The sequence below is a fragment of the Nicotiana tomentosiformis genome, chromosome 8 (genome assembly GCF_000390325.3).
Source record: "Nicotiana tomentosiformis chromosome 8, ASM39032v3, whole genome shotgun sequence".
Lineage (NCBI taxonomy): Eukaryota > Viridiplantae > Streptophyta > Magnoliopsida > Solanales > Solanaceae > Nicotiana > Nicotiana tomentosiformis.
The window spans coordinates 114,774,437-114,794,763 of NC_090819.1; positions in this window are offsets into that span (position 1 = coordinate 114,774,437).

The window sequence follows — 20,327 nt, forward strand, 5'->3', positions numbered from 1 at the left end:
TCTCAGTCCCCACCTATTCCAAAAGGCCCTCAGGCTTCTCAGGCCATAATTACTGCACCAGTTTCCACTCCACCTGCACAACCAGCTAGAGGTGGAGGTCGGATAGGTAGAGGTCGCCCTAGAGGGGGAGGCCAAGCCAGATATTATGCCCTTCCTGCTAGGACAGAGGCCGTTGCATCCGATTCTGTTATCACAGGTATTATTTCAATCTGTCATAGAGATGCATCAGTTTTATTTTATCCAGGCTCCACTTATTCTTATGTGTCATCTTATTTTGAGTGTATCCCGTAATTCCTTGAGTTCTTCTGTTTATGTATCTGCACCCGTGGGTGAATCCATTATTGTGGACCGTGTGTATCGGTCGTGTTTAATTGTTATCAGTGGTTTTGAGACCAGAGCTGATTTATTATTGCTCAGTATGGTGGATTTCGATATTATTTTTGGCATGGACTGGTCGTCGCCCTATCACTTTATTCTTGATTGTTACGCCAAGACGGTGACGTTGGCTATGCCAGTTCTACTGCGGCTAGAGTGGAGAGGTACCTCGGATCATGTTCCTAGCAGGGTAGTTTCATTTCTTAAGGCTCAACGAATGGTTGAGAAGGGGTGTGATACGTATCTAGCCTGTGTGAGAGATTTTAGTGTTGATACTCCTACCGTGGAGCCAGTTCCTATAGTAAGGGACTTTCCTAATGTATTTCCAGTGGATCTTCCGGGTATGCCACCCGACAGGGATATTGACTTTGGCATTGATTTGTCACCGGGCACTCAGCCCATTTCTATTCCACCATATCGTATGGCCCCAGCAGAGTTGAAAGAATTAAAAGAACAGTTACAGGAGTTGCTTGATAAGGGCTTCATTCAGCCCAGTGTATTGCCTTAGGGTGCTCCTATCATATTTGTGAAGAAGAAGGATGGTTCTATACAGATGTGTATTGATTACCGCCAGCTGAACAAGGTTACAGTGAAGAACAGGTATCCATTGCTATGTATTGATGACCTATTTGATCGGTTTCAGGGTGCCAGGGTATTCTCTAAAATTGACTTGCGTTCAGGCTATCATCAGTTGAAGATTCGGGAACCAGATATCCTGAAGAGTGCTTTTAGGACTCGGTATGGTCATTATGAGTTCCTTGTAATATCATTTGGGCTAACCAACGCCCCAGCAGCATTTATGCACTTAATGAACAGTGTATTTCATCCCTATCTTGACTCTTTCATCAATGTATTTATTGACAACATTCTGGTGTATTCCCAGAGTTAGGAGAATCATGAGCAACACTTAAGAACTGTGCTTCAGACTTTGAGAGAAAAGAAGTTATACGCAAACTTTTCAAAGCGTGAATTCTGGCTTAATTCGGTGGGATTTTTGGGTCATATAGTTTCGTGCGAGGGGATCAAGGTAGATCCAAAGAAGATTGAAGTAGTGCAGAGTTGGTCCAAATAGTCCTCAGCTACGGCGATCCGGAGTTTCCTTAGTTTGGCAGGGTTTTATCGCCGATTTGTAGAGGGTTTCTTTTCTATTACTGCACCTATGAACAAATTGACCCAGAAGGGTGCTCCGTTCAGGTGGACCAAGGAATGTGAGGAGAGCTTCCAAAAGCTCAAGACAACTTTGACTACAGCCCTAGTGTTGGTATTATCTACAGGTTCAGGGTCTTATACTGCGTATTATGATGCGTCGCTTATTGGTCTTGGCGTAGTATTGATACAAGACGGTAGTGTGATTGCCTACGCGTCCAGACAGTTAAAGGTACATGAGAAGAATTATCCAGTCCATGATCTTGAGTTAGCAGCTATTGTTCATGCCTTGAAGATTTGGCGGCATTATTTGAACAGTGACCATTGTGAGGTCTACACTGATCACCGGAGTCTACAGCATCTGTTTAAACAGAAGGATCTTAATTTGCGGTAGCGGAGATGGTTGGAGTTGCTTAAGGATTATGATATCACCATTCTCTATCATCGCGGGAAGGCCAATGTAGTGGCCGATGCCTTGAGTCATAAGGCGGAGAGTTTGGGCAGCTTAGCATATTTACCGGTAGCAGAGAGGCCTTTAGCCTTGGATGTGCAGGCCTTGGCCAACCAGTTTGTCAGGTTGGATATTTCCGAGCCGAGCCGAGTTTTGGCTTGTGTGGTTTCTCAGTCTTCTCTTTATGATCGTATCATAGAGCGTCGGAATGATGACCCCCATTTGTTTGTCCTTAAGATCACAGTTCAGCATGGTGATGCCTAGGAAGTCACTATTGGAGATGACAGTGTATTTTAGATATAGGGCAGGCTATGTGTGCTTAATGTAGATGGTTTGCATGAGTTGGTTCTCCAAGAGGCTCACAGTTTGCGGTACTCCATTCATCCGGGTGCTACAAAGATGTATCAGGACCTGACACAGCACTATTGGTGGAGGCGGATAAAGAAAGACATAGTGGAGTATGCAGCTCGGTGTCTCAATTGTCAGCAGGTAAAATATGAGCATCAGCGGCCGGGTGGATTGCTTCAGAAGTTGAAGATTCCAGAATGGAAATGGGAGCGGATCACGATGGACTTCGTTATTGGGATCCCATGGACTCAGAGGAAGTTCGATGCAGTTTGGGTGATTGTGGATAGATTGACCAAGTCAGCTCATTTCATTCATGTGGTTACTACTTACTCTTTGGAGCAGTTGGCTCAGGTCTATATTCGCGAGATTGTCAGACTTCATGGTGTACCGGTATCCATTATCTCTAACCGGGGGATGCAATTTACATTACGGTTCTGGAGGGTGTACAGCAGGAGTTAGTTACTCAGGTTGAGTTGAGCACAGCATTTTACCCTCAGACGGACGGACAGTCCGAACGCACTATTTAGATATTGGAGGATATGCTTCGTGGGTGTGTAATAGATTTTGGGGGTTCTTGGGATCAGTTCTTACCACTTGTGGAGTTTGCTTACAACAACAGTTACCAGTCGAGCATTCAGATGACTCCGTATGAGGCCTTATATGGTAGGCGGTATCGGTCTCCAGTGGGTTGGTTCGAACCGGGCGAAGCTAGACTATTGGGTACAAACTTGGTTCAGGATGCCTTGGAAAAGGTTAAATTAATTCAGGATCGACTTCGTACATCCCAATCTAGACAGAAGAGTTATGCGGATTGAAAGGTTCGTGATGTTGCATTCATAGTTGGTGAGCGGGTCTTGCTCTGGGTTTCGCCTATAAAGGGTGTTATGAGGTTCGGAAAGAAGGGCAAGTTGAGCCCTAGGTATATTGGGCCTTTTGAGATTCTTGAGAGAGTTGGAGAGGTGGCTTACAGACTTGCACTACCACCTAGTCTCTCTGGAGTTCATCCGGTATTCCATGTTTCTATGCTCCGGAAGTATTACGGAGATCCGTCTCATGTGTTAGACTTCAGTTCAGTTGGACAAGGATCTATCTTATGTTGAGGAACCAGTGGCAATTTTGGACAAGAAGGTTCAAAAGCTGAGGTCAAAGAACATTGCTTCCGTGAAGGTTCAGTGGAGGGGTCATCCGGTCGAGGAGGCGACTTGGGAGACCGAGCAGGATATGCGCAGCCATTATCCTCATCTTTTCACCACTTCAGGTATGTCTTTATGCTCGTTCGAGGACAAACGATTGTTTTAAGAAGGGGAGGATGTAACGACCGGTCCAGTCATTTTAAAAGTTGTAGCCTCATTCCCCTATTTACTTCTCATTCTGTACTTTATAACAGATATATGACTTGCCGGAGTAATTGGTTTAGGTCCGGTGAGGTTTTGGAATGAATTGGAATACTTAGTTTCAAGTTTTAAAGCTTAAGTTCAAATAGTGACTGGATGCCGACTTATGTGCAAATGACCCCGAAATAAAATTTTGATGATTCCAACAGCTCCGTATGGTGATTTTGGGCTTAGAAGTATGTTCGGAATTTTATTTGGAAGTCCGTAGTTAAATTAGGCTTGACATGCTAAAATAGGAAATTTAAGTTTGGAAGTTTGACCTGGGAGTTGACTTTTTGATATCGGGATCGGAATCCAGTTTTGAAAATTTTCATGGCTCTATTATAATCATTTATGACTTGTGCGCAAAATTTGAGGTCAATCGGACTTGATTTGATAGGTTTCGGCATCAAATGTGAAAGTTGGAAATTCTTAAGTTTCATTAAGATTGAATTGGGGTGTGACTTGTGATTTTAGCATTATTTGATGTGATTTGAGGTTTCAACTAAGTCCGTATGATATTTTAGGACTTGTTTATGTAATTGGTTGAGGTCCCGAGGGTCTCGGGTGAGTTTCGGAAGGTTAACGGATCATTTTCGTGCTTGGGAAACAGCTGAAGGATTTCTGGTGTCCAACTCTGGTTTCCTTCTTCGCGTTCACGAGAGAGGTCTAGCATTCGTGAAGGGGTACTGGGGCAGGCAAGAAATTTCTCTTCTCGTTCACGAAGAAGGGACTGCATTCGCAAAGGGGTGATGGCAGTGTTCAACGCGAACGCGTGATGGAGTTCGCGTTCGCATAGATGGGCGAGGCCAGGCTGGGGTATTAGGCATTAAAGCTCCGTGTTCGCGAAGGAGGAATCACGTTCGTGAAGGCCAAGTTTGGTAAGTCATTGCGTGCATGAGAGGACCCTCGTATTCGCGAAGAGGAAAGTTGGGCAGCACATTTTTGTGCTTCGCGAACGCGAAGCAAGGGCCGCGTTCGCGAAGAAGAAACTACTGGACAAAATGTTTAAGTTCTGAAAATGGGACTTCTTCCCATTTTCCATTTTTGACAGATTGGAGCTCGGGAAAAAGGCGATTTTTGGGAGCTTTTCAGAGAAATTATTGGGGTAAGTGTTCTTAACTCAATTTTGGTTAGATTACCCAAATCCATCACTGTTTTTAACATTTAATTGGTTATTTAAGTTGGAACAATTTGAAAACCCTCTTGGATGGATTTGAGAGTCGAATTATTATCGGAATCTAGTCATTTTAGTATGGTTAGACTCGTGGTTGAATGGGCATTCATAATTCGTAACTTTCGTCAGATTCTGAGACGTGGGTCCCACGGGCAATTTTTGAGTTAATTTCGGATTTTTATTGAAAAAAGTGTAGTATTTTCTTATGGAATTGATTCTATAATTCTTGTTGACTGTATCGAATTAATTATGACTAGATTCGAGTCGATCGGAGTCAAAAAATCGAGGAAAAGGCATACTACTTGATTAAATTGGAGTAAGTCGAGGTAAGTGACTTGTCTTACCTTGGGGGGGGGGGGGGGGAATTTCCCCTAGGATTGGTATTGATGTGATAATTGTAATGTCTTGAAAGTCATGTACATGAGGTGACGAGTGTATACACGGGCTAAATGTGGAATATTATGTTTTTAAATTGTGTAGATCACTGTTGCATATTAATTAAATTATTTTATTTTGTTATATTCTTCATCATTGATCTGATTTTTATAATTTAAATTTGCTTGACCTTTTTCCTGCTAATTGTTTTACCTTTTTAGTTGAAATTTGGTTTCTTTTATTTTGTGCATTATTTGAAGGTTGAATTTCTTAAATTTAAATATTACTAATATGATGTATTTGATATTCTAAATTTGGTACGAAGGCAACATATTAAAAATTTTGAAATATTATTTTTATTGTGTTATTTATTCCCGAATATTTTGTGAGATTTTTGTACTCATTGTGATTGAGCCGTAAGCCATCTGTTGTGGAAAATATTGTTGATATTATTTATTTTGGCAAATTAAAATATTTGAGTACTTGAAGTGCAGATTGTGATATTTTGTGATATTGATACGCATGCGGTGGTATAAGGTCTGGGTGTTAAAATACATGCGGTGAGATAAGGGTGGCTTGATACGCGTGGGTACTAGGGGAACTACTAAAAGTCATGATGTGTGATAAGGATGGCTAAAACGCGGGATGTTATTTCGGGGAAAAAAGTTTTTCTTTAAGGAAATGAGATATTGTGAATTTATTTATGATTTGGAACTACGAGGCGGTACCTCGGGAGTGCCCTTGTTGATATTAATTTATGGCCACAGTTGCCTTTAATTATTGTTGTGATTTTCTTAAAATTGAAAAGAATTCTATTTTGTTTCCACGAGGTATTATTTGTCATTATTTTGCATAGTTAATTGGTGACACACTACTTATTTGATTCATTTCCATTGTCATTTCATTTTTATTATATTGTTAAACATTTCACCTTGTCTTTTATTATTTCAGTAGGGCCTAACCTGACCTCGTCACTACTCTATCGAGGTTAGGCTTGGCACTTACTGGGTATCGTTGTGGTGTACTCATACTACGCTTCTGTACATATTTTTGAGCAGATCCAGGTACATCCTATCAGTCCAGACATCAGTGAGCTACCTATGTACGGAGACTTCGAGGTATATCTGTCAGCGTCCGCAGACTCCGGAGTCCCCTTCTATCATTATTATGTTACTTCCTTATTTTCCTTAGACCCTGATATATAGATACATTGAAGATAAATGTTTAGAAGCTTGTAACTTATTTCTACCGAATTTTGGGAGTTGTAATTATGTGAATTGTAGATTTATTTATTTCATATTTTAATTGTTATTCCGCATTGATAGGCTAAGACTAGGTGCCATCACGACATCCTACGGAGAAAATTTGGGGTCGTGACACTGCACATTTAGTGCGGAAGTACAGTATGAGTACGTAAATTAATGCGTACCTAGTATCTTGACTAATCCCGGAGAAGTAGTGACGAAGGGTCGACATCGTCACTTACTGGAGGTCCAATAAAGCAATATGATAAAATCATAAGGAGATATGAAGCACAACATCAATAATGAGGTAAAACTGTAAGTTACATAACCTTCCAAAAATTTCTTTTAAAGATATAAATTTCTAAGTGTCATATTCTATCTCAATAGCTCAAATATATCAAGTACCAGTATCAAACGGATAAGGAATACCATATAAAATTTCAAGCATCAATGGAAGGATAATCTTGTGAATATTCGGATGGCTAGCAATATAATGCACGATTATGCTGAGGTCGTACGGCCCGATCCAGAATTATGTGTACACTAACGAAGGTCGACCGGCACGAATCATAGATGCATCTATTATACTGTTGAGGCGTTCGGCCCTCTCCACAAGAAAGGAAGACACTTATCGAATTACGAGTCACATGCTTACAACACAGATACAGGTGCATAGTAGTGAGTACACCCCTTTACGTTTATTAAATATCTTAGCAATAACTCAAGGTGATAAAGCTCAGCCTAATATACATATGTTTTTAGATCAATTTCAATTAATTCCAATTAATTAAGATAGCAAAATGAGTCCAAACAATTCAAATATTATATGATAAAGTCCTAAGTCTACCCGGACATAAACATGCTTCAGCTACATACGGACTCTCGTCACCTTGTGCGTACAAAGCACCCACAAGTAGTAGCACACAACAATTACATCACCTAGAGGGTAGTTTCCCTCTCACAACGTTAGACAGGAGACTTACCTCGCTCTGAAGTTCCATAACCAGCTCCAACACCTATCTAACACCCCAAACCAATGCCCATCGATCTGAAACTAGTCAAATAATGTGCAAATCAATCAAAATATACTCCAATGCGTATAATTTAACAATTTATAATAATTATCAACTCCGCTCGAAAAGTCAACAAAGTCAACCATCGGGCACACGTGCCCGAATTTCGAAAATTCTTGAAAATAATCACTACCCATAGCACCACGAACTCGAATATAAAGTTTATTCCTAATTCTATATCCAATTTCATAGTCAAACTCCAAAAATATTAAATTCTAGGTTTTCCTCTAAATCCCACAATTTTTTACAAATCTCATGTTTAAATCCATATATAAACCATGTATTTAACTCACAATGTGTAGAAATCTCCTACCTCAAGATTGATGATGAAAATGGCTCCTCCAAATCGCCCCAAAAATCGCTCAAGCAAGAGAGGAATGAATGAAATGAACAAAAATCCCAATTTAAAACAATTCTGCCCAGGCCCGGCCTTCATCGCATTCGCGTGCCCATGGTCGCGTTCGCGAAGGCCTGACAGTCCACAACATCGCGTTCGCATCCAAGCCCACGCGTTCGCGATGGCCAACTTGCCTCAAGCCTGGAACTCCTGCTTCACGTTCGCGGTTGTCCTTCCGCGTTCGTGAAGGGAACACTGCAAGCTCAACAACTCATCGTGTTCGCGACTACCTTTTCGCGTTCGCATAGGGTAAAGTCCCCCTGACCCCATCTCTCCTTCGCGTTTGCGAGTCCTCCTTCATGTTCGCGAAGCACAAAAAGACAGCCACAAATTTTCCTTCTTCGCGAACGCGTGACTCCCTTTGCGTTCGCAAAGAACAAAACCAGAACCAGCAACAGCAGCAGTAAAATAGGGAGAAATGACCCGAAAGCATCCCGAAACACACCTGAGGCCCCCAGGACCTCGTCCAGTCACACCAACAAGTCCCAGAATATAACACGAACCTGCTTGAGACCTCAAATCATACCAAACAATATCAAAACTACGAATCGACGATCGAAACCTTCTTTCAACTTTCAAACATTCAAACATCGACGAACGCATCCAATTCATACTTAAACATTCCGGAATGATGCCAAACTTTACGCACAAGTCATAAATCATGATACGAACCTATTCCAAGGCTCGGAACTCCAAACGGACATCGAAAACACCAAAGTCCACTTCAAACCAAACTTAAGGAATTCTTATAACTTTCAAAATGCCAACTTTCCATAATAAGCGCCGAAATGATCTCGGACCACTCGATACTCAACCCGAATACACGCCCAAGTCCGTAATCATCATACGAACCTATTGAAACCTTCAAATCCTGATTTCGAGGTCGTTTACTCAAAAGTCAAACTTTAGTTAACTCTTCCAACTTAAAGCGTCCGAATTTAGAATTTATATCCGAATCAACTCTGAACTTCCTGAAATTCTATTCCGACCACATGTACAAGTCGTAAAACATGAAGTGAAGTTACTCACGAACTCAAACCATCGAACCATGAACTAGAGTTCAAAACGACCGGTTGGGTCGTTACACGGGTTGCCTTTACTGTCTTCTAGACTTTGAAAAAGGACCCTTTTTGAATGGAAAGTATTGATTTGTAAACTCCCAAACACTTAAAAAGATTTGTGTCCAAATTTGCATTTCCTATTAAATTTTAACAACCATACTTTGTTAAATATTTGACAAAAATAAAAAATGCACATTTTGACAAATTTAAAGAATCATAAAACTGCTCAGAAGAATATTTAAAGGGACTATTTTGAACTCACCCCAAATATAACAGACTTTTATATCACTCCATATTTTCATTTTCTCTGAGCTAGCGCACTTGATAACGACAGAGGAGAGGTTCCACTAATCGATCCGACTGGTCCTGCAAAGAGAAGCCACAGCACCATAAAAAGAGCAGCTTGATCAATAGCAAAAGAATCAAAATGAAAGAATACAAAAAGTGAAAAAAGGAAACTCATTGAAGGAAGATGTGCTCTATCTTTGATTCCAAATTTCACAGCTTACACTAAAAAACACCTTCCTCCTGCCAATACTAGTAATTCGACCAAAATCGACCACGGCCGATTGACTCAAAATATTTTCTTTTTCAATTTTTTTTTCTTTTTTTTTTTTAACGAAAACGATCGAATTCGGTGGATTTTTCTTGAGCCAAAATACGAAAAATTATTTTTGCGTTCCATTTTATTTTCAAAAAACCTATCAACTTTAATCGGTTTTCATTTAAAATATAAAATTAATATTCAAAAAATTGACCGGAATTGATCAGTTATTTCGGTCGACCATTTTAAAAAACTGACTGCTTTCGGTCGATAATTTTATTAATTTAAAATCGATCGAAATCGCTTGATTATATTTTTGCAAAAATACAATTAAAGAATATAAATAAAATAAAATAAAGTCTTAAACCAAAACTATCACAGTATAGGCCCCCGTTTGATTTTCAAATGGTGAATTTTTAATTACATAATTAAGAAACCGACCGATTTTTTTGGGGGAGGGTTATTTGAGGGCGGGTGGCTCTACCGACTGCCATAAATCGATCGATTTTTGGTCGATTTTTGTCAATTACCGTTCGATCGATTTTGGTAGTCGGTTTTTGTCCTGTTTGTAGTAGTGTACCCTCTCTACGTATTGTTCTGGGTATCAATTGGTTTCCCTGTACTTTCCAAATTCCAGCTTGTGAAACTCACAACTTTTTATATTTCTCGTGCAGTAATGGTTACTTAATATATCTAAGAAGGCACATTCCTACTTTTTCTTCAATTCTTTATCTAATTTAGTTTCGAGACCATTGAGGTGAATACAACCACTTTAACTTTAATAGAAAAGGTTACAATTAGAACCATTTCATGAACAGAGATATTTCTTTTCATATTACTAAATTGTACTCTATGAATTATTGTCTTGATTATCGACTATAGCGAATCTAAACTTGACGAGAATCTACAGCGTTTAGCTCAAGCCCAAGTAATTTCATGTAAAATATACGGGTGTGTGTAATCTTTCTGGACTGTTTTGTATACGGTCGAAATAGGTTTCGGCCTTAGCACGTCCGATCGAGTTCAAACGATGATTTATCAAAGTGAGATCCCGAAGGTGGAGCAAACTATCATCGAACCTGGGGAGGCCGATCCGTATCAAGTTCGATATCATTACCAAGCTCGAATCAAAATCTAACATGCTGACAATCCAGAGACCAATCAACATTGACCTCGAATCAATTCGAGGGCTCGAGCCAGGATCGGGCTCGAACCAAGATCATGAGTTCGAGCCGAAATCAAGCTCAAACCAAAATCGAGGGTTCTAAGCAAGATCGAGCTCACAGACAAAAGCCGTTGCAATCCCACTAGAGAGAATCTTGGCAGAAATTATGAAAAAGCTGACTTATCATGTGTCTCCCACTCAATGTTTATTTTATTATGCTTAGAGCCAAATCCCACCACTATAAAAGGGCTTGGTTATTATTTCTGTAGGACAAGTTTTTTCCAAGGCTTACATTGTAATAAAAGGGCTATATTCTTCTACAGAAAAGAACTGTTCTTTCAGATTTCTTAGATTGATTCTATTTGTTGAATCCTGAGATTCATTGTTCCTGATAACCTTATCTATTTTAGCATTCTCCCCAATCTATATTTACACTTTTTATTTATCCTGGCATTTTGTGTTAAGTTACAACACATATCCTCGGAACTACGTATAAATTTAACTCCATCTATTATTCGGGTAAACAGTTTGGCACTTACCGTGGGGCCGAGGATAACAGTGGTCATTTGATACAAATCTGAAAAAATACGCCATTGTGCTTTGCACTTATTTCCGAAAACATCTTGAATTTCGGATCAGCTACGAATAACTACCAATCAAATGGCTTCACCGATCGATTACGAAGCCGGCCTTCAAGATGAAACCAACAACTTGGCACCCAACGATAGCTTGGCACCCGAGGCTCGAATCGAAGTACCCGAAATTCGAGCCGGAATACCATTGGATGTCAATTCACAAATAGCTTTGGAGGCGAAGCAGCGTTCCGAACCGGAAAGAAGCATTCAGGGCGGTAATCGATCCGTAGCCCGAGACACCCAAAACGTGGGAGAAATCGGGGCCATCTTACATATGATCTTCGAGATGCTACAAGCCCAACAAGTAGCGATAGCTCAGCTACAAAGCCAAACTCGCGCACAAAGCAGGCCGGATTCCAATCCACTTCGAGAAGTCACCCCCAGAACAGAGCCCGCCATAGTGAAATCTAACAAGCAAGAATCGGTAACTACTCCCGGAATTACTAAATTGCTCGAGGAACTCACAAAACGAGTCGAAGCCAACGACAAGAGGGTGGAAATGTACAATGCTAGGGTCGATCAAATCCCCGGGGCTCCACCAATGATAAAGGGGCTTGATTCGAAAAATTTCATACAAAAGCCTTTTCCGTCGAGTGCGGCACCGAAGCCAATCCCCAAAAATTCCGTATGCCCGAAATTCCCAAATATAACGGTACGACCGATCCTAACGAACATGTCACCTCTTACACATGTGCTATAAAAGGCAACGATTTGGGGGACGATGAGATCGAATCCGTATTGTTGAAAAAGTTCGGGGAGACCCTCTCGAAGGGAGCGATGATCTGGTACCACAATTTACCGCCGAATTCCATCGATTCTTTTGCCATGTTAGCAGATTCGTTCGTAAAAGCATATGCTGGTGCCATAAAGGTTGCAACAAGGAAATCAGACCTCTTCAAAGTAAAGCAAAGGCAGGATGAAATGTTGTGGGAATTCGTATCCCGATTTCAAACGGAACGCATGGAATTACCCCCGGTCGCGGACGATTGGGCCGTACAAGCGTTCACCCAAGGGTTGAACGAGCTAAGTTCGACAGCATCACATCGGCTGAAATAAAATTTGATCGAGCATCCAGCGATAACTTGGGCAGACATACACAACCGATATCAATCAAAAATTAGGGTCGAGGATGATCAGTTTGGAGCTCCGTACGGACCCGTTCATCAGAACAGGACAGTTACTAAAAACCAAAAGGAGATCGACAGAGAACGAAGGTCGAACAAAGACCGATATCGACCATACATCGCGGATCAGGTGAACCACGGTTCAGCACGCAATGCAGTTCATAACAATCGAAGGATTGATCGAAGACAAAGTTCTCGGGGGCTTATGAGTAAGAGCAACTTCAATAAATATGTCGATCCTATAGAAGCACCTCGATTATCGGAATATAACTTCAGCATTGGTGCATCCGCTCTCGTGTCAGCCATCGGATGCATCAAAGACACTAAATGGCCTCGACCCATGCAGACCGATCCTGCCCAAAGAAATCCCAATAAAACGTGCGAATATCATGGTACCCATGGCCATAGAACGGAAGATTGTAAGCTACTAAGGGAGAAAATAGCTCGCTTGTTTAACAAAGGGCACTTTCGGGAATTTCTAAGTGATAGGGCGAAGAACCATTTTAAAAGCAGGGATTTCAACAAGCAAAACGAGCAAGAAGAACCGCAGCACGTCATCAACATGATCATCGGAGGCATCGATACCCCTCAGGGACCAGTACTTAAACGCACTAAAACATCGACGGTGAGGGGAAAACGATTTCGGACTCAAGATTATGCACCCATGGGGACTTTGTCCTTTGACGATGAAGATGCAGAGGGGTCATCCAACCTCATAACAATGCACTGGTAATATCCGTACTCATGAATAAAACTAAAATTAACAGTGTGTTAATCGATCCAGGTAGCTCGGCCAACATCATCCGATTGAAGGTAGTAGAGCAGCTCGGCCTACAGGATCAGATCGTACCGTCAACTCTGGTCCTGAACGAGTTCAACATAGCATGTGAAACCACTAAGGGTGAGATAATCCTACCAATAAATGTGGCCAGGACCATCCAAGAAACAAAGTTTCACATGATCGAAGGCGATATGACATATAACGCCCTTTTCGGAAGGCCATGGATCCACAACATGAGAGCTGTGCCTTCGACCCTACACCAGGCCCTCAAATTCCCGACATCGGGAGGTGTCAAAACGGTGTACGGAGAATATCCAGCCGCAAAGAAAACGTTCACCGTCAATGAAGCTAAACCAATGTCCTCACTTTCGCCGATAAAAGGATCGGGCTCGGAAGGAGAACGGGACACCAAATAGCAATCACATACATCGGCTTCGACCCAGCCAGACAACTAGAAAATCGAAGAGGATGATGACCAAAGGGTCCCTCGATCTTTCGTGATGCCCGATGACTCCGACGCCACCAAATCAACAATCGAGGAGCTAGAGCAAGTCATATTGATCGAGCACTGACCCAAGAGAAAGGTATACTTGGGAACGGGGTTGAGCCCCGAACTCAGGAAGAAACTCATTCAATTTCTAATCGGTAACATCGATTGTTTTGCATGGCCCCATTTAGATATAACAGGGATCCAACCGGACATACTGACCGGTGAAGCAAAAGAGAAGACCCCAGTCGGAGAGAAAGAATACATTCATAAAGGACGAGGTAACCAAGCTTCTCAAAATAAGGTCCATTCGGGAGGTGAAATATCCCGAATGGCTAGCCAACGTAGTTGTAGTCCCTAAAAAAGGGAACAAACTTAGAATGTGTGTGGACTATAAGGATTTGAACAAAGAATGCCCCAAAGATTCCTTTCCACTGCCTAATATCGACCGCATGATTGATGCCATGGCCGGCCACGAGACCCTCACTTTTCTCGATGCCTATTCCGGGTCTAATCAAATCCAGATGAACCCGGAGGACCAGGAAAATACTTCGTTTGTCACCAAATATGGAACGTATTGTTATAATGTGATGCCCTTCGGGCTAAAAAATACAGGGGCTAGTTACCAATGCCTAGTAAATAAAATATTCGAAGAAAAAATAGGAAAATCAATGGAAGTTTATATTGATGACAGGTTAGTTAAATCCCTGTGCGCAGAGGACCATTTGACCCATTTGCAGGAAACGTTCGAGATTTTAAGGAAATACAACATGAAGCTCAACTCCGAGAAATGTGCTTTCGGGGTCGGTTCGGGCAAGTTCCTCGGCTTCATGGTATCACATCGGGGAATAGAGATTAACCCCGATAAAATTAAGGCCATCGAAGACATCATCATTGTGGACAGAGTGAAGGCCGTACAAAGGCTAACAGGTCGGATTGCAGCCTTAACCGGTTCATCTCAAGATCATCTGACCGAAGTCACAAATTTTTCTCTCTACTCAAAAAGAAGAACGAATTTGCTTGGACCCCGGAGTGCCAACAAGCATTAGAGGAACTAAAGCGATATCTATCAAGCCCATCACTACTTCACACTCCAAAAACAGGCAAAAAACTTTTTTTATACTTGGCAGTATCGAGAGTCGCCGTAAGCGGTGTCCTAATTCGGGAAGAGCAAGGTACGCAATTTCTCTTTTATTATACGAGTCGAACCTTAGGAGAAGCGGAAACTAGATATCCGCTCTTAGAAAAATTAGCGTTTGCACTGATAAGCGCCTAAAAAAAGTTAAGGTCGTACTTTAAATGTAATCCCATATGTGTGTTAACCACTTACCCGCTTCGTAATATTTTGCACAAACCCGAGTTATCAGGCCAACTGGCCAAATGGGTCATCGAACTCAGCGGGTACGATATCGAATATCAACCCCGCACGGCCATCAAGTCTCAAATTTTAGCAGACTTCGTGGACGATTTCATGCCAACACTCGAACCCGAAGTCGAAAAAGAATTATTGAAATCAGGTACATCATCGGGGGTATGGATCTTTTTTACGGACGGGGCTTCGAACGTAAAAGGGTCCGGGCTGGGCATAGTTTTGAAACCACCCACGGGTAGCACTATTAGGCAATCTATTAAAATTGTCAGGTTGACTAACAACGAGGCCGAGTATGAAGCCATGATTGTAGGTCTCGAACTAGCTAGAAACTTGGGAGCAGAAGTCATTGAAGCCAATTGCGACTCCTTGCTGGTGGTGAGTCAAGTAAACAAAACCTTCGAAGTTCGAGAAGGTAGGATGCAAAGGTATTTAGATAAATTGCTTGTCACTTTGCACCATTTCAAACAATGGACTTTATGGCATGTACCACGGGAACAGAATAATGAGGCTGACGCGCTTGCGAATTTGGGGTCGTCGGTCGAGGTAGATGATTCGGGGAATGTTGTTCAACTTTCAAGATCGGTAATCGAAGAAGGTCACGCCGAAATAAATTATACAAACTTAACCTGGGATTGGAGAAACAAGTATATTGAATACTTGGAGAGCAGAAAACTCCCATCGGACCCTAAGGATTCCAGAACCCTACGGACTAAAGCTGCTCGATTCATATTGGCTCCGGACGGAACACTTTACCGAAGAACATTCGATGGACCCTTGGCAGTGTGCTTGGGTCCGGGAGATACTGATTATATCCTACGGGAAGTGCACGAGGGTACTTGCGGGAATCACTCTGGAGCCGATACGTTAGTTTGAAAAATAATCAGAGTAGGGTATTATTGGGTCGATATGGGCAAAGATGCGAAGGAATTTGTTCATAAATGTGACAAATGTCAAAGGTTCGCACCGATGATCCACCAACCCGGAGAACAACTCCACTCGGTCCTATCCCCATAGCCATTCATAAAATGGGAAATGGATATCGTCGGCCCTCTGCCATCGACTCCAGGTAAAGCCAAATTCATTTTATTTATGACTGACTATTTTTCTAAATGGGTTGAAGCACAGGCATTCAAGAAAATAAGAGAGAAAGAAGTAATAGACTTTATCTGGGATCATATCATATGCCGATCCGGGATTCCTGCCGAAATAGTATGCGACAATGGAAAACAATTCGTCAGCAGCAAAGTAACAAGATTCCTCAAAAACCATAAGATAAGAAGGATACTATCGACACCATACCACCCCAGTGGGAATGGGCAGGCCGAATCAACAAACAAAACTGTCATTCAAAACTTAAAGAAGAGGTTGAACGATGCTAAAGGGAGATGGAGAGAAATCCTGCCCGAAGTCCTTTGGGCATATCGGACAACGTCAAAATCCAGTACGGGGGCGACCCCATTCTCCTTAGTATATAGGTCCAAAGCATTGATACCAGTCGAAGTGGGTGAATCCAGTGCCAGATTTCGATTCGCGATGGAAGAATCAAATAACGAGGCTATGAATACAAGCCTCGAACTATCAGACGAAAGAAGAGAAGTTGCTCTCGTCCAATTGGCCTCCCAAAAGCAGCGAATCGAAAGATATTATAATCGAATAACCAAGCTCCGCCATTTCAAGCCTGGGGACTTAGTGTTGAGAAAAATTACCATCAATACCCAAAATCCGAACAAAGGAAAACTAGGACCGAATTGGGAAGGACCATATCAAGTGCTCGAGAACATCGGAAAGGGATCGTACAGGCTCGGCGTTATAAACGGCAAATAGCTATCAAGCAGTTGGAATGTATCACATCTAAAACGGTACTACTGCTAAGGTACAACCTTACCATATCCGTTTATATCTCAGAATTGACCCCCGCAGAAGTCCGAACAAGGGCTAAGACGGGTCTCTCGCTAGGAAGCACGCGTTGCACTCTTTTTCCCTTAGACCGGTTTTATCCCAAATGGGTTTTTCGGCAAGGTTTTTAATGAGGCAACCATTAATCGTGCAGCATTTACAATAATATCCGAGGTCTCGCAAGAAAGTTATTTCACAACAACAGGGTTCCAATAGGAAAAATTATAAAAGCCAAATGGTCGAAGCGAACCATGCTCATATAGATTGGCTTGAACCCAGGCATGTAATAACGTGCGAAGAAAGTTCTCTTCTTTATCGGCGTCATATATCTAAGGAAAATTCCTCTATTTTGAGATTTATTATGCAATCAGAATTAAGATAAACTCAACGACTAATCCTACGGGCTATTTTTATTTCGAGTTTGAGTAAACACCCACTCGACCATTAAGCCTACGGGCTACATTACTTCGAGTTCGAATCATAAACTCGACTAAACCTACGGGCTATATTTATTTTGAGTTCGAGCAAACACTCACTCAACCATTAAGCCTACGGCTTACATTACTTTGAGTTTGAATCATTCACTCGACTGAGTCTACGGGCTATTTTTATTTCGAGTTCAAGCAAACACTCACTCGACCATTAAGCCTACGGGCTACATTACTTCGAGTTCGAATCATAAACTCGACTAAGCCTATGGGCTATTTTTATTTTGAGTTCGAGAAAATACTCATTCGACCATTAAGCCTACGGGATATATTACTTCGAGTTCGAATCATTTACTCTACTAAGCCTACGGGCTATTTTTATTTCGAGTTCGAGCAAACACTCACTCGACCATTAAGCCTACGGTCTACATTACTTCGAGTTTGAATCATTCACTCGACTAAGTCTACGGGCTATTTTTATTTCGAGTTCGAGCAAACACTCACTCGACCATTAAGCCTACAGGCTACATTACTTCGAGTTTGAATCATTCACTCGACTAAGCCTACGGTTCATTTCGAGTTCGAGCAAACACTCACTCGACCATTAATCCTACAGGCTACATTACTTCGAGTTCGAATTATTCACTCGACTAAGCCTACGGGCTATTTTTATTTTTTGAGTTTGAGCAAACACTCACTCGACCATTAAGCCTACGGGATACATTACTTCGAGTTCGAGCTAACACTCACTCGACCATTACGCGTACGGGCTATATTTCTTCAAGATCAAATCCTTGACAACTAATAAGCCTAAGGGGCTACATTGCCCCAAGTTTTGAGTAAGCGCTCGCTCGGTTACAAAAGCTACGAAGTCCAAACTTGATTAAATTATAAAAATAATTGTGAAAACATTCATAAGGCATGAATCAAATCCCCGCCAGACGGGAAACGAAAACAGAAGCAAGTCGGCAAAAAGGGAGATATGTCTATATACAAATTTATCTACATGGGAGATTACAACGTAAAAACTAATAACTAAACTTCTCGACCAGGAGCGGTCTCTTCTTTATCAGGATCCCCCCCATTTTTGAATCCGCTCTTGCTCTCATCTTCATCGTCATCACCATCTGAAACTAGAGCTTCATCATCGGCTTCGCATTCTTTGGCCCTTTTTATCTCTTTAGCGAGATCGAAGCCACCGGCATGGATCTCCTCGAGAGTTTCCCTTCTGGATCGACACTTAGCAAGTTCGGCGATCCAATGCGCACGAATATCGGCGGACTCGGCTGCCTCTCTTGCCTGGACTTAGGCAGCTTCAGCATAGGCCTGATAGACAGCCACGAGCGCATCCGCATCGGCCTTTGCCTTTTCGGCATCGAATTCGGCCTTGGCAAGTATAGAGGCCAACCGAGCCTCAAGCTCCTCAATTCTCCTTGCTTGAACCAGGCCTTTTTCCTTCATCTTCTGAAGTTAGGTTTCGGACGATGATAACTGGGCTCAAGCAGTCTCTTTTTCGGCAGCAAAGCAGTCCATACCTTCTTTCCACCGCAAAGACTCCGTTCTTACCATGTCGACCTCCTCACGAAGCTTCCCGATCATCTCGATTTTTTGCTGCAGCTATGAGTCCAAAATGTTAGCTATCGTTTCGGTATCAAGCCCATAGGCTTTCAAAAGCATCATTACCTGCTCAGACAAATCGGTTTGATCTCGATAAGCCTTAGCTAGCTCAGCACGGAGGTCTTTTATTTCCTCCTCTCTCTGCCCTAAGGAAAGTCCAAGGGAGTTCCTCTCGTCAGTAGGCCGTTGTAGGTCGGCCGCGTATCGATGCAGCTCATTCTGGGATCGAGAACATTTTTCTCGATAAACTGCCGCTACCTACAAAGAAACAAGAAGCGAAGTTAACAAAAAACAAACATGAAGATAGTGCCGACAAAATAGTTTCAAAGGCTCACCTGATTCAAAGCCTGCCGCAATCCGTGAAAAAGATCTGATTCATCACTAGCAACGTCCTCAATGCCGGTAAACAGGTCAAGAAAGGGATCTTCTTCATCGTGAGGCCTGTCTAGATCGAGGGTTCCCAGAGCATGAGCTTCCCGAATCACCCCTGCAGAAAAAGAGGGAAAGGTAGGTGAATCCTCGACTGCTGCTGCCCCAAATGGCTTGCCTGGAGCGTTCCCCTCAGTTCGAAGGGGTTCGAGGGGCTCTTCGATCATATCCCCTGCCAGTTGACTCCGATGAGATGCGTCTTTGATATCCGATAGTTCGGGGACTCTACTCGAATCTTTCTCCGGTATATCTTCAGTTCGAGGCAGAGCCTCATAGAGCATCATCAATCCAGCCGGCAATGAGGCATCAGTGGTTCTCTTCGTTCGGACCGCCATAGTGCACTCATCGTTCTCTTCTTCTTCTTCATATTTATCCCTTAGACACAGAACGGATTCCACGGTCAAAGGAATGACAATCTTGTTTGGCTTACGAGCTATCCTCTTCTTCGATTTTGGATATTCGGGAACCGAGGCTCTTTTCCTTTTATTTTCCTTCACCGGCTTTGGGATAGAGGCCGAAATTCCCTCTTAATTGGGCAAGGGCCTCAAAACCGCGTCTTTACCCAAACCTGTATATGGGAAACCTTAATAAAATATTTTGAAAACCACCTCGTTCGGATCGTCAAAGAGTCCAGGCTTACCGTGATTTTTGGCCTCCCACCGACCTTTTGACAAATTACGCCATGAGCGCTCGGCGTATGTGGAGGTCGAAACAAGGGCACGTACCCAGTTCTTAAGATTGGGGATTGCTCCGGGCATCCAGGGAACCGCTACATCAAGAAAAAGGGGGAGTGTCGATGAGAGAATAAATGAAAGAAGAAAATAAAAGT